Source organism: Podarcis pityusensis (assembly GCF_964106645.2).
Source record: "Podarcis pityusensis genome assembly, chromosome: 6".
Taxonomy (NCBI): Eukaryota; Metazoa; Chordata; class Lepidosauria; order Squamata; family Lacertidae; genus Podarcis; species Podarcis pityusensis.
The window spans coordinates 75,331,216-75,347,114 of NC_138030.1; positions in this window are offsets into that span (position 1 = coordinate 75,331,216).

Genomic DNA, 15,899 nt, shown 5'->3' on the forward strand with positions numbered 1-15,899 from the left:
AGGGGGAACCTGGGGGGTTTTTTTGAGGCACAATTTCCGAAGGAAATTATTTAGGATCCCTGCACCCTGGAGTTTCATCTCTGTGTATATTGATATGCATCTCTTTGTTAATAATGATTATTTGCACGGGGAGAGACTCCATAAATTGTCTGACTTTGACCTGAGGGGGAAAGAAACCCTCTCATACACTGGGCCTCTCCCCCCCCCCTTTTGCCTACTTCAAGAACTATTTCCCCCCTAACTTTTCTGTTGATTTTGCCTCTCAGTGTGTGAATAGATACAGCATTGACATTAGTGGGGTTTACTTCCAGAAAGACAAGTTAGGAATGGGAAATAATAATAATAATAATTAAAAAGGAATGGGTGGCAAGATTGCCACCAAAGTTACAGGTTGAGACTGTGCACACGACATCTCCATTTTCACTAAAATTTCGTTTTTGCAAATATAGCAGTAAAACAAAAGACAGGAAAATCATCAGCTGACATGAACAATAAAAAAATACTCCTTTGGTCCTGATTTAAAAGTATAAATTAATATAGGCAGCCCATATGTCTGAACAGGTATCCAGATGAGATTGGTGTAGAAATGGCAAGGAGAAATTCAGAGCACTGAGTAGATGTTGGGTATTTTTCCTTTCAGCCTTGCTGCATAAGTATCTTTGCATCCATAAGGGCTCACAGGGTCCATTTACGTTGCGCATCTGTTAGTGCGCACGCCACAGGAATGCAACTCCAAGACTGCATGTGCCAGAGATCGGAGACTTCCTACTTAAGTGATAAAACATGGAAAGCAGTAGTGATGCTGCAAGCCTCAAATTTCCCAGGGACAAGAACGTCCCTCAAACAGGCTGGCTCCGAGGCAGCGCCTTGCTTTGACAAATAAGAACAGGGGTCGTTCTTCCTTAGCTTCGGCCTTTTTATTATAAATATATATTCCTTTGTATATTAATAAAACAGGGTGGACCAGAAAGGCAAAAAAAGTAAATCCACAGCCCATACAAATATAATTAATTAACTAATTACCTTTCTCTTACTCCCAATAATAATATTCAAGCAGGCAGGCCTTCAGTGTACTTGACACATAAGTGTGTGTCTCATCCTCTGGTTACATATTTTTAAACCCTTCTTGCTACCCCCACGGCCTGCACAAATATCTTGGGGGGGGGGGTCACATGGTTACTATGCCTGTGTTCAGAGTGCACTATATTCAGCTTTCTGACATTTCCTTATCTCTTTGTTTCCACATTTTATTGGATCTCCCGCACAACATAAAATCCACAGCTAGAACCTGAGTGGAAGTTTAGTGCTAATTCCCATATTGTTTACAGGGGGCGGGCGGGGGGAGTCCATTTGCAGCCCTGGAAACCCATAACATTACATGAGTTTTGCTCCCGCAACCAAGAAATTGGGCATACTGCATAGTGAATCACAAGGGAACAGAAATATGCATGCCCGGAATGGGTTGGGGAACAGCAACACATCCAAGGCTGTTTGTTTTTTGTGTCACACCATGTCTACTGGTGTGAATGAAATCTAGGGCAGCATGGAAATATATTGATCAAAAATCCACAGTTCCATAACACAGCAGGTAATACAGTGTAAAAGAAACATTAGAAATTGGGACAGAAACACTTGCATTATCACAAGTAAAACTAACACAATAAACTCAAAATCCAAATGCAGCCTTAATCTCATCAGAAACTCAAGCATGTCAACAAGGCCAACAAAGTCTGGTAGCATTCCAACAGAGGCTCCAAAATAAGGACAGCCCCTCAAAACATATCCTTGGAAATAGAACACAGTTCAAAAAACTTGTTTCACTGTTCACTCATTTCAAAACAGCTTTCCTCTAGCCTTTGGAGTCTTCAGTTCTCTGTTAGATGACTAAATAAGAAATGAGCAAAGAAATATTCAGAATCTCTGGGCTCTGCGAAATATGAACACCTGCAAATTTCCAAGGATACAAGAATATATGCACAATGTCTCTGTTGGATGTTTGTTCCCAATAACCTGCTGGGTGACTGCGCAGTCAGGAGTTCAACAAAGCGATTAAACTTCCCCCAGCAGACAAAGTGTAGCAGAGTTTTACTCAGTAAACATGAAATACACCATACACACACCATATACAGTTGCTTCAAGAATGCTTCTCTCTCTGAGCCCAGAGAGGGTTTTCAGCTATCAGAGTCCTTGCTTAAAGTTCCCAGCAAGTCCATAGTTGCCAAAGTCCTACAACTTCAGTCTTCCCAGCTCTCCAACAATCCTCCTCCACATGTTCCCACTACTCTCCACAACCAGAATGCTAAACGTTTCCTAAACTCCTACCCACTCAAACCTCTCTTGTACCTGCGATACATTGACGATATTTTTATCATCTGGACACATGGTCAACAGACCCTGGACACCTTTCACCAGAAATTTAATGATTTTCACCCCACAATCAACCTTACAATGAATCAATCTATGCAAGAAATACATTTTTTGGACACTACTATAAAAATACAGGATGGGCGCATAGACACCACCTTATACCGTAAACCAACTGACCGACAAACATATCTACATGCCTCTAGCTACCATCCCAAACATACCAAACAGTCCATTGTATATAGCCAGGCACTACGTTACAGCCGCATCTGTTCCAATTCTACAGACAGAGACTCTCACCTAAGAGATCTACAGCAAACCTTTTCAGAACTAAAATACCCAGCAGATGAAGTTAGACAACAGATCAACAGAGCCAGACTTATACCCAGAGAGAACTTGCTGCAAGACAGACCCAAAAAACAAAATAACAGAACACCTCTAGTCATCACATACAGCTCCCAAGTTAAAACAGTACAACGCATCATCAGAGATCTACAACCTCTCCTGGACAATGACAGTTCTCTTTCTCAAGCTCTGGGAGGAAGACCTTTCATTGCCTACAGACAGCCACCCAATCTTAAACAACTCCTAACCCACAATAATACTACAACCAGACTTAACACGGACACTGGCACCAGAGCCTGCAATAAACCCAGATGCCAACTTTGCTGCCACATACACCCGGACAACACCATTACTGGCCCCAACAACATCACACATACCATCTCGGGACTATTCAATTGCTCATCATCTAACATTGTGTATGGCATCAAATGCCAACAGTGTCCTTCAGCTCTCTATATTGGACAAACAGGCCAAACCTTACGCCAAAGAATAAATGGACATAAATCTGACATCAAGAATCACAAAACAGAGAAACCAGTAGGAGAACACTTCAATCTCCCAGGACATTCTATACAAGATCTCAAAGTAGCTGTTTTACTACAAAGGAATTTCAGAAATAGACTGGAAAGAGAAGCTGCTGAATTGCAACTCATTACCAAACTTAAAACCATGGAGAGACCTGGTTTGAACAAAGACATTGGATTCTTATCCCATTATACATGACTAAGCCATTTCTCACCTTCTAACCCCTTGCCTTTTCCTGTAAGACCTATTACAGTCGTTAAGAGTCGTCAGCAGGCTCATCTCAGCTATCTGCCAATCTCCCATTCCCACCACCCTTCTGAGTAATACCCCTCCCCACCTTCTCACTATATTGAAGGATCTGGCAACTTCTGTTTCAGTGTATCTGAAGAAGTGTGCTTGCACACGAAAGCTCATACCAAGAACTAACTTAGTTGGTCTTAAAGGTGCTACTGGAAGGATTTTTTTTTATTTTAACCAGAATGCTGTAATTGGAGCTTCTGATACAGGCCAGTTGGCACAACAACAAGGATAAGACAGTCAGGAGTGCTCTGCAGCTGTATCCTGGGGGAAAATCTTTTGCACTAACTTATGGAAAATTAACTCATTCCTTAACAGCTTCCTCTCCCACTTGAATCAGCTTTGAGTCTGTACAGTCACACATCGTTCCTATCAGCAAATCACAACCATAGTTCTTTGATGTGGAAGGGATAAGAGCATCTCCTTCAGAAGTGGTAAGCCCTAAGTTTCAAGGTTATTGTATTCATTTACAAGGCCTTAACAAATCAAGTCCAGCATACCTCAAGGACCACCTGGCTGTGAGGAAAATTTGTGCCCAGGGTAATCGCCCAGAGTATATTTTGTTCTAGAAACAAAGCACTGTCCATAACCAAGTGTAAATCATAAAGTGAGACGGTCTTTAGAGAAGATAGCTTCAGAAGATATAATCACCCCATAATACAGGAGTTGCCTGTGAGGTGCTCTACAGAAGTCATTGGATTGCAGTTCCCACCAGTCTCAACCAGCATGGACAATAGAGATGACGAGTGTCCACCATGTGGAGGGCACCACCCTCCATAATGCGAGGACAGCACTTTGCCTCCATGCAACAGGTTGTGTGGTGATAAAGATGGAATATAATTTGTTTTTATGTCGTAGGTGTATATGATCATATGATGTCCTCCTGATGACAGTGAAAGTAGTTGTGCCATTATGCACGATATAATTGCAACTTGTCATGTTTAGCCCAGTCTACACATATAATGTGCCTTACAAAATACTGTGGTTTAACTGGATTGTGGATCATAGTCCATTTATGCATTAAAAGCTATCCTAAGCACAAGCAGAAACTCTATAGTATTTCATAACATATTATCTGAAACAATAACAGATTTTACACAATGTAGTCTGTATCTCCCCCTTCATGGATCACTGCCTTGCCGTGGCGAAGGGGCTTGAAGAACTCAGAGAAGCTATGAACTATGCCGAGCAGGGCACCCAAGATGAACAGGTCATAGTGGAGAGTTTTGACCAAACGTGATCCACCTGGAGTAGGAACCGGCAAGCCACTCCAGTATCCCTGCCAAGAAAACTCCATGGACAAAGACAGGCATATAAAAGTTATGACGCTGGAAGATGAGCCCCTCAGGTCGGAAGGTGTCCAACATGCTACTGGGGAAGAGCGGAGGACAAGTACAAGTAGATCCAGAGCTGATGAAGCGGCTGGGCCAAAGCCGAAAGGACGCTCAGTTGTGGATATGCATGGAAGCGAAAGGAAAGTCCAATGCTGTAAAGAAAAATATTGCATAGGAACCTGGAATGTAAGAACCATGAACCTGGGTAAGTTGGATGTGGTCAAAAATGAGATGGCAAGAATAAATATTGACATCCTGGGCATCAGTGAGCTAAAATGGACGGGAATGGGCGAATTCAGTTCGGATGACTATCATATCTACTACTGTGGGCAAGAAACCCGTAAAAGAAATGGGGTGGCCCTCATAGTCAACAAAAGAGTGGCGAAAGCTGTATTGGGATGCAATCTCAAAAATGATAGAATGATCTCGATACGAATCCAAGGCAGACCTTTTAACACCACAGTAATCCAAGTTTATGCACCAACTACTGGTGCTGAAGAAACTGAAATTGACCAATTCTATGAAGACTTACAAGACCTTATAGAAGTGACACCAAAGAAGGATGTTCTTCTCATTATAGGGGATTGGAATGCTAAAGTAGGGAATCAAGGGATAAAAGGAACAACTGGCAAGTTTGGCCTTGGAGATCAAAACGAAGCAGGGCAAAGGCTAATAGAGTTCTGTCAAGAGAACAAGCTGGTCATCACAAACACGCTTTTCCAACAACACAAGAGACGACTCTACACATGGACATCACCAGATGGGCAACATCGAAATCAGATTGATTATATTCTCTGCAGCCAAAGATGGAGAAGCTCTATACAGTCAGCAAAAACAAGACCTGGAGCTGACTGTGGCTCAGATGATCAGCTTCTTATAGCAAAATTCAAGCTTAAACTGAAGAAAGTAAGAAAAACCACTGGACAGGTAAGATACAATCTAAACCAAATCCCTTATGAATACACAGTGGAAGTGAGGAACAGGTTTAAGGATTTAGATTTGCTGGACAGAGTGCCTGAAGAACTATGGGTGGAGGCTCGCAACATTATACAGGAGGCAGCAACTAAAACCATCCCAATGAAAAAGAAATGCAAGAAAGCAAAGTGGCTGTCCAACGAGGCCTTACAAATAGCGGGGGAGAGAAGACAAGCAAAATGCGAGGGAGATAGTGAAAGATACAGGAAATTGAATGCAGTTTTCCAAAGAATAGCAAGGAGAGACAAGAAGGCCTTCTTAAACGAGCAATGCAAAGAAATAGAGGAAAACAACAGAATGGGAAGAACCAGAGATCTGTTCAAGAAAATCGGAAATATGAAAGGAACATTTCGTACAAAGATTACCATAATAAAGGACAAAAGTGGTAAAGACCTAACTCAAGCAGAAGACATCAAGAAGAGGTGGCAAGAATACACAGAGGAATTATACCAGAAAGATATGGATGTCTCGTACACCCCAGATAGTGTGGTTGCTGACCTTGAGCCAGACATCCTGGAGAGTGAAGTCAAATGGGCCTTAGAAAGCACTGCAAATAACAAGGCCAGTGGAAGTGATGGTATTCCAGCTGAACTGTTTAAAATTTTAAAAGATGATGCTGTTAAGGTGCTACACTCAATATGCCAGCAAGTTTGGAAAACTCAGCAGTGGCCAGAGGATTGGAGAAGATCAGTCTACATCCCAATCCCAAAGAAAGGCAGTGCCAAAGAATGCTCCAACTACCGCACAATTTCACTCATTTCACATGCTAGCAAGGTTATGCTTAAAATTCTACAAGGAAGGCTCAAGCAGTATGTGGACCGAGAACTCCCAGAAGTGCAAGCTGGATTTAGAAAAGGCAGAGGAACCAGAGACCAAATTGCAAACATGCGCTGGATTATGGAGAAAGCTAGAGAGTTCCAGAAAGACATCTACTTCTGCTTCATTGACTATGCAAAAGCCTTTGACTGTGTCGACTACAGCAAACTATGGCAAGTTCTTAAAGAAATGGGAGTGCCTGATCACCTCATCTGTCTCCTGAGAAATCTCTATGTGGGACAAGAAGCTACAGTTAGAACTGGATATGGAACAACTGATTGGTTTAAAATTGGGAAAGGAGTACGGCAAGGCTGTATATTGTCTCCCTGCTTATTTAACTTATATGCAGAATTCATCATGCGAAAGGCTGGGCTGGATGAATCCCAAGCTGGAATTAAGATTGCCGGAAGAAATATCAACAACCTCAGATATGCAGATGACACAACCTTGGTGGCAAAAAGTGAAGAGGAATTAAAGAACCTTTTAATGAGGGTGAAAGAGGAGAGCGCAAAATATGGTCTGAAGCTCAACATCAAAAAAACGAAGATCATGGCCACTGGGCCCATCACCTCCTGGCAAATAGAAGGGGAAGAAATGGAGGCAGTGAGAGATTTTACTTTCTTGGGCTCCATGATCACTGCAGATGGTGACAGCAGTCACGAAATTAAAAGACGCCTGCTCCTTGGGAGAAAGGCGATGGCAAACCTAGACAACATCTTAAAAAGCAGAGACATCACCTTGCCAACAAAGGTCCGTATAGTAAAAGCCATGGTTTTCCCAGTAGTGATGTATGGAAGTGAGAGCTGGACCATAAAGAAGGCTGATCGCCGAAGAATTGATGCTTTTGAATTATGGTGCTGGAGGAGACTCTTGAGAGTCCCATGGACTGCAAGAAGATCAAACGTATCCATTCTTAAGGAAATCAGCCCTGAGTGCTCACTGGAAGGACAGATCGTGAAGCTGAGGCTCCAATACTTTGGCCACCTCATGAGAAGAGAAGACTCCCTGGAAAAGACCCTGATGTTGGGAAAGATGGAGGGCACAAGGAGAAGGGGACGACAGAGGACGAGATGGTTGGACGGTGTTCTCGAAGCTACCAGCATGAGTTTGGCCAAACTGAGGGAGGCAGTGGAGGACAGAAGTGCCTGGCGTGCTCTGGTCCATGGGGTCACGAAGAGTCGGACACGACTAAACGACTAAACAACAACAAGTCTGTATCTCAGCCAACATCAATGTATGTAAGAAACAGAGTAAATATCTAGAACATTGTAAAGAAGTGGGATAACTAAAAGTATGAGTATCTGTAGGGTCCACAAAGATTTTGAAAGTTTTGCTTGCTTTTTCACAGTATACCATAATAGTGTGATCCTGCACACACATTTGTTAGTAAGCTCCATTGAGCATAATAAAATTAATCTAAACATGCATGCATAAGATCAGCCTGCCACAGTTTGGAATTTCATATCACTTACTCCGGAGTAGCCCCACTGACCACAATAAAGATGATTAGGCTACAATCACTTGCAAACTTACCCGGGAGTAAACACAGTGGGACTTTTGTATAAATGTGGTTAGAACTGGGCTTTTAGAAAGTTAGTGATTTGTGGATCATAGCCCTAATTCTTAAGTGGGCATATTTGCATTTTAAATGTATCACGTAATTTGTTCAGGTTCAGGGAAACACATTAAAGACAGAGTCATTAGCAAAGTTGAGTTAAATGTGCTGGTTTAAACATGTTCAAATTAGATGAGGTCTAATGGGATCTTTCATGTTAACAGCTACAAAATGGATGTCACCTACTAGAAATACTTGATTTTCTGAAACACTCACACTTTCCTTTTTCTTCATCCAAGAGGAAAGGACTTTTCAGCCCTCTATAGACAACCACATGTCGTAAGTGATATAAAAATACTACATATCTTCAGACTTCGCCAGTTCTCTGGTACAATTTTCTGCTTCTGTCATTCTGGATGTGGTATGGAAAGAGGAGACAGTCCAATTCAAAGGTGCAGATAAAAAGTAAACTCAGTCTGTTCTCTTTGCTCAATACCAGAGACAGGGATGAAATACTGATGGGATGCTGCGTGTTCCATGTGAAACCTACTGAATTTCTTTGCCTCTAGCTTATCTCCCCACAAGCTCCCAGAGCTTGCATACCAGGAGAGGGGGACCTTTTCAGCTCCGCTATATACCTAAAGATCTTGTACGCAAAGCCGACATGTTGTGAGGACAGGAAAGGGTTGCGCACAGATAAGTCTGCTGCAAGATACTGAGCTTACCGGAGAATAAATTCATGTCATATCCGCAGTGGAAAATGGAATGGGTAGAAGCTAAGTATTGGACATGGTAAAGAAAAGGGAACTCTTAAGGAAACCATGACCCACCTCCTCCAGGAATATCCACAACCACATGCAAGTATTTTCTCTCATGCCATTTGTAAAGTATGCACATATGTCCTACTTTAGTAAATAATTTATAGAAATTAAAATGTGCCTTTCAAACTACAGTGGTGCCTCGCAAGACGAAATTAATTCGTTCTGCGAGTTTTTTCGTCTTGCGAATTTTTCGTCTTGCGAAGCACGGTTCACCAAAGTCTTCAAAAACCTCAAAAAAGGCTACCACACCGCGTGCTATGAGTTGCTCCTCGAAGTCAAGTCGCAACTGCACCTCTTCAAGCAATGCACCCTGGGTATTAACGGTTTTAAGAAAAAGGAAACAAACTTGCAAGACGTTTTCGTTTTTCGTCTTGCAAAGCAAGCCCATAGGGAAATTCGTCTTGCGAAGCAACTCAAAAAACGAAAAACACTTTCGTCTTGCGAGTTTTTCGTCTTGCGAGGCATTCGTCTTGCGAAGTACCACTGTATGGTAAATTCTACATTCCTTCACTTGATGGTTCGAGACCCGTATGAAACATGCAGTCTCTGAATAAAGGAGTTGGATGTGAAGATCAATGATGATTATTGGCCTGCATTTAAGGAGTTAATGCACATCACATTGCTAACTCTGAACAACCATTAAGCTACAACCGAGAAAACATGGAGTAAGAATTCCTGGAAGTGTGTGTTCATCAATCTCTCCTTTAAACCTCATTGCTCAGTACTCATCATCTCAACCCAAGTAGGGGTTTTATCAGTTTTGTCCCAGTAGTCAATTTGCACAATTGACAAGCTAGATGGTTTGCTCCATTAAACAGGCCTTTTTTATTTATTTGATTTGGTGGCCCGGTAAATCAGGGGTCAGCAAACTTTTTCAGCAGGGGGCCTGTCCACTATCCCTCAGACCTTGTGGGGGCCAGACTATATTTTTAAAAATAAAATAATGAATTCCTATGCCCCACAAATAACCCAGAGATGCAGTTTAAATAAAAGCACGCATTCTACTCATGTAAAAACACCAGGCAGGCCCCGCAAATAACCTAGAGATGCATTTTAAATAAAATGACACATTCTACTCATGTAAAAACACGCTGATTCCCAGACCGTCCATGGGCCGGATTTAGAAGGTGATTGGGCCGGATCCAACCCCTGGGCCTTAGTTTGTCTACCCATGCTGTAAATTAACCATTTCCAAAAGTCAGCTTTGGTTTTGACTTTCCTTACTGGACCCAGCTGTGCTGTTGCTTAAAGGAGACGTTACAGGTGAAAGCCTCCATAAAGGTCTTCTTTTAACGTTCAGATCAGAAGCTCTCTTGTTAGTGCAAGGGATCTGAAATGTCAAAACAAGTCCTATAGGCTATCCTCTGGCATTTTCTTTCTTAGCAGGTTATGGTTTATTTCCCTGAAATAAAAACAAGCCATTCTCTGGGACAATAGGCCGCCTGCCCTTGTCTATCTACAGGTCAAAGCATGTAACATTTAACTGTTCATCTTCCACCTTCTCAGGCTTCTGGAGGGTGGGTGAAGACATCCATTCCTTTGCCATCAAGGGCTATTTCCTTCCCACTGGTTTCAAATATTATTATTTTTTAAAAATAGAACTGGGAAACAATCCAATCCTCTGCAGTGTGAAAGGAGCCCCAGGACATTGTTTTCTGCCTTCCCTTCCCAGTACAGATGCTTAAATTCAAATTCTCATTTCTCAGTCCCCTAGATTGGTTTTTCTTTGTCTCACACATAAAAAGCTCTCGGTGACAGCCTAGATGTCTGTGTTACTTTTGTTCACGACCAAAATTCTCAGAGGTGTTCTCAGAGAAGCAGATGGCTGGACAGAATGCCACTGAGCACAAACCCCCCCACTCTCTTAAAGAAGGAGCCAGTGGTGGGATGCTTTGTGACTGTTCCGAAGCCAAACAATTGAGGAATCCATTTCATCTGGAGATCTCAAAGCCCATGTACAAATGCTGGCTCCGTTTGCGGCGCCCCTGGGGAAATGGCAGAAGCTTTCAGAGAAAAACAACTATTTTGGAGAATTCCCAGTCTCCAGCCTTCCTACCATCTGAAGTGGCTAGCAAACCAGCAGAGTTCCTAAAATGCTATCAATAAGACCCAGTTGTTCCCTGTGGTCAGCCTTCTGTGTTCCATCGCCAGCATAGAAAACTGCCATGGCATACAGTATGAGTTGACTGGACCATGTATGCTGAATGGAGGATCACCTCCAATCCAAATTACAAGGACTATCCCCATGCATACTATGAAGCTGCCTGATTGTACTTCCCCTATTGAACTTCAGTAGAGGGGATACCACAAATACAAACCCTTTCGTCTTTGTAGAGATGCATCTTCCATTTTAGTGACCGAGGAAAGGAAGTTCTGTCTATGAACCTGTGATTTCCCTATATAAAATGTTTGCAGGCTATAACAGCTACAGGAATGGCTAACCCCCCCCCCCTCTCTCTCTCTCTCTCTCTCTCACACACACACACACACACCTGGCTGGCCATGCCCCCCACCCCTAGCTTTACACCATATCAGCAATGTATCTAATAATACAATGCCATCCACAAAGAGAGTCACCCTTGTTGGAATGGGAGATGCCCTTCTCTCGGTCCCACGCTCCTCACAGGCACACTTGGTAGGGATGCGGGAGAGGGCCTTCTTGGTGGCTGCTCCCAGACAACTTTGGAACTCCCTCCCTAGATGAGTTAGACTGGCTCTCTCCTTATTGTCCTTCTGCCAGTAGGTGAAGCCTTTCTTATAGCAACAGGCTTTTGGAAACTGGTTGTTTTTAATGAAAGGGCTGGTGTCGTGCTGTTTTTATTGGAATTATCTGTATGTTTTTAATAGATTTCTCTCTCTCTCTCTCTCTCTCTCTCACACACACACACACACACACACACACACTTTTAATTCAATTAATGTTTATTTTATTTTTTTAATGTTTGTTCTTTAGCTGTTCTTTTTTTATCTGTAAGTTGCCTTGGATCCCTACCAGGGAAAAAGGTGGAGTGATGATGATGGTGTTGATATAATGAGCACACACATATTTGGCTCCAGGAGAGGAGATTTGTCCTTGCTCCTTTTAGTTTAGGGCAATGCAGTAACTATAAGCCATGGTTTGGCTTCAAATGTTATCTGAACATGGAACTGTGGTTAAGCTCTCACCTCTTCAACCTAGATCTGTAACCATAGTTTCTTCTACCAATCATCGTTAAAGAGGAGAGAATTTTAATCACAATCCAACATTTGGATGACATGCAAAGCCAAACTCCAACTTAGCTGGTGCACAGCACTAAACTAAAAGGACCAGAGAGGATCAAAGCAGGTACAGTCTCCGCCCTGGGAGCTGGTACAATGTTCAAAGCCATGTTTTGGCTTAGTGCTACATGCAAATGAGGATGACTCTCTGCATGTAGAATAAAGTGATGTTTAAAAGTGTTTTTGGAAAATAATTCATATAAGCTGCAGGCATTCCACATCAGATCAACGTGTGTTCACCCATCATTAGAGCCAGTGTTGTGTCATGGAAAGAAGAAACATCTTGGTTCAAATGCCTTAACCTTGGGAAAGTCACAGCGGATGCATCTGCATGCAACAATAAGCCAGATTTTTTGGGCTTATCGTGACTTACTGTGAACAAGCAGCTCACACTTCCCTGGTGTAACTGTGATAACAAACCCAGAAGTTTTGGCTCCCTACTCCATCTGAATCTGAGATCGTGGCTTCTTTCTCAACAAGCCACAAACACTAGCTGGCCTTAAACACAATTCATTGTTGACTTACAGATTCTGACCACAAAAACCCAGAAACCCTGGTTTGCTGAGATCTGTGAACACAGCCTATGCTTTGGAACATTCTGCCTCTGCTTGCTGCAAAATTAAAATGGGATGATGACTTGTATGACACCTTGCTTCCTTGGCATAAGAGCGGAATAAAAATGTAATAGCTAATATTATCTGGCCTGTTCTCAGGCAGCTCCTAATTGTAATTTCTGAAGATGGTGTCCCATATGTGAAAAGGACGTGCCATGCTAATGAGCTATAACCAAATTCAGACAAAGAGGACTATATTTTAAAGTGTCACTATTCTCCTTCTCAGTATGAATAGTGGCTAAGCCCACAGCACTCCCATTTAACCACAGTGCAATTATTATCACAATGCTGGTTTTGTGGATTCTCTTCCACATTCTGCAAATCATCAAAGACAATCAATGTCAGTGAAGGAACGATCACCTCTCAGCAATGTGAACGTATTCAAAGGGGAAATCCTTTAAGGTGTAAAAAGAGAGAGAGAGAAGAAACTCAACTTCAAAGAGGATACCCAAGCAATGTGACTGTGTCTGAAGAAGGAAATAATCAAAGGCAATGAGACTGTTTCCTCTGCAGAGTGAAAATCCTCAAAAGGGGATTCCCTCTGGAATGAGGATCTTTGAAGGTGAAATCCCTTCAGTGATGTACAAACTTTCAAAGCTGGGGGGGGGGGGAATCTCAAAAGTTCTTACTATTCAATATTCCTCATGGAGGAAATGACAGCATTGTCAGCCTAGAAAAGACGGCCTTTCCTTCTGTTTTCTCCTTGCAGGAGAAGATTGAGATTTAAAAAGGTTTGTAATCAACAGAGCCAAACGATTGCCTAGTAGATAAGCAACATGTTTAGGCTGGGAAACATTGGCTGCCATCCCAAATGCATTGGTACCAGCCAAGCTCCACTAGATTGAACAATATATTCCAGCTAATAGAATGAATTCCACAATAGCAATGGAATTGGGCAGAGGAATGAATGCACTGCTCTAACATTCCAAGGACTTTTAATAAAATATTTCAACGGTCCCGTCTTCTTTAATTATTTCCGAGGCACACTTTCCTCACGTGCCCAAAATACCTCACATACATCATTTTAAGGAGGTTAGGACGGGGACTCTGAAATGACTAGCATAATTCTGTTTTTCCGCTGCTGCACTTCTAAACTGTTCGGATCCCTAAACTACACCTGCAAAACTTATGCCTTGAATTACCAGGTGCTAGGGACAAATATGGTTGAGTTGTTGGACTTAATGATGTGAAGCACCTGGATGGCAACAAGGTGCCAGCCTAGGTCAGGGTTGGGGAACCTCTGGCCCTCCAGATACCATTGGACTCCCACTTCCCATAAGCACCATCAGTATAGCCAGTGGTCAGGAGTGATGGAATTTGCAGTCCAGGAATATCTGGAGGATCACAGGGTCTTCACTCCTAGTCTTAATGGATATTTGGTCTGATCCAGCAGACCAGTCATGCTTGATTGGGGTCATGCAGCCTCTCAGGGGGTGACTTACAAATCTTCCAAGGGGCATGTTCAGAACTTAGGAGGAGAGCCAATGAGAGACTACCAGGATTTTAGACAGTCCCTACACTCTTGCAATGGTTCCTGGCAGCTAGCAAAGGAGAGTTTGGTATATATGCTTGGTCCACCATGAGGATAAAATCCCAGATCCTAGGTTGCTCTCCAAGACTGTCAGGATGTTGTCAACGGCTCCTGGCTGGTTGCCCAGGAAAGTATAAAGACAATTAAATAGACTTCCGGGTTGGCGCCATCGCCGAATGGCGGACTCCCTCCAAGCTCCGGAGGGAGTCTGCTCGGCAGGGGCTGGGTCCTACCGCGCCGGCGACGCGGGGACCCTCAAAAACCACGGGCACGTAGCCCGTGGACATGGGGACTCGGCTGGCACCGTTAGCGCCCTCCCGACTCGTGAAGGAGCCTTTTTAAAGGCTTCGGATCGGGTGCCGGGGAGTGGCGTGGTGCTTTGAGTCCATTGCTTCCCCTGCCGAGCGCAGCCGCATGCCATTCGACGGAGAGCGCTGACTTCTTCCATTGGAAATTCGGACTATCAACAACAACCCGTGAGTAATTGGGAAACCGGGTACAAAAGGAGAAAAAAAGAAATTTTTTTCGGATTCGGCACGAGCGGGGGGGATTTAAAAAGGAAGTCAGTCCCCCCCCCCCGATTGTAAACATTCTAAAACAAGGACTGGGTAACCAAGATCGAAAGAGAAGTTTATTGCTGACAAAAATCATTAATTCCACGAAGGGAAATTACAAGAATTGTGCTGGAGGAGAAGAGTGGAGGGTGAGAGGGAAAATGCAACCCCCCCTGGGAACCGGGGCGATTCGTAGAACCTGGCGAAGAGAGACGGAGACTTTGACAGCTGTCAAAGTAGCTGTCAAAGCTGGAGAATATAAAGAGGACTTTGTTACAAGGACTTTGCTGGCTAATTCTGTTACAATTTGACACAATATGGATATAAACTGTCGGAAAATAAGGAACAACAATTTGACTTTTGGATTAGAGGATATAAAGTTACTACAATCCCCCTAGAGGGGTTTTGGGACATTACAAGTGGTCGTATGTGGAAAATCACTCTGGGATTCGCACAGGACTTATCTTCTGGGAAAGCTGCAAAGCTGATATAGTATTTTGTCTACAGAGGTGTTTACATTAAAAGGAGACAATAGAATTTTCTATTGAAGAAAGGAAGGGACTGGACGTAAGTTTTTGTTCCTGAACAACAAACCTCTGTAGAGATACCAGATTTCGGAATAAGAAAGTTTTAGCAGCTGAACAAGACAAGAAACCTGAGAAAGTAAGGAATAAAAAGAACAAAGGACTAACTACGACACGGAAAAAATAATGGGAGGAGCAGCAAAGACCAAGGAAATTAAAGGCATCTATTAGACTGGATTTTTGAAGTTAAACATTATTAAAATAAACAAATTAAAAGAAAACCGGCAAGGTGGAATGGGAAAAATCTGGCCATGGACTTGAGATCTCCAGGCTGACAACATATAGACTGATGGACATGTGGAATTCAAACCGGGGAAGGGAAGGGG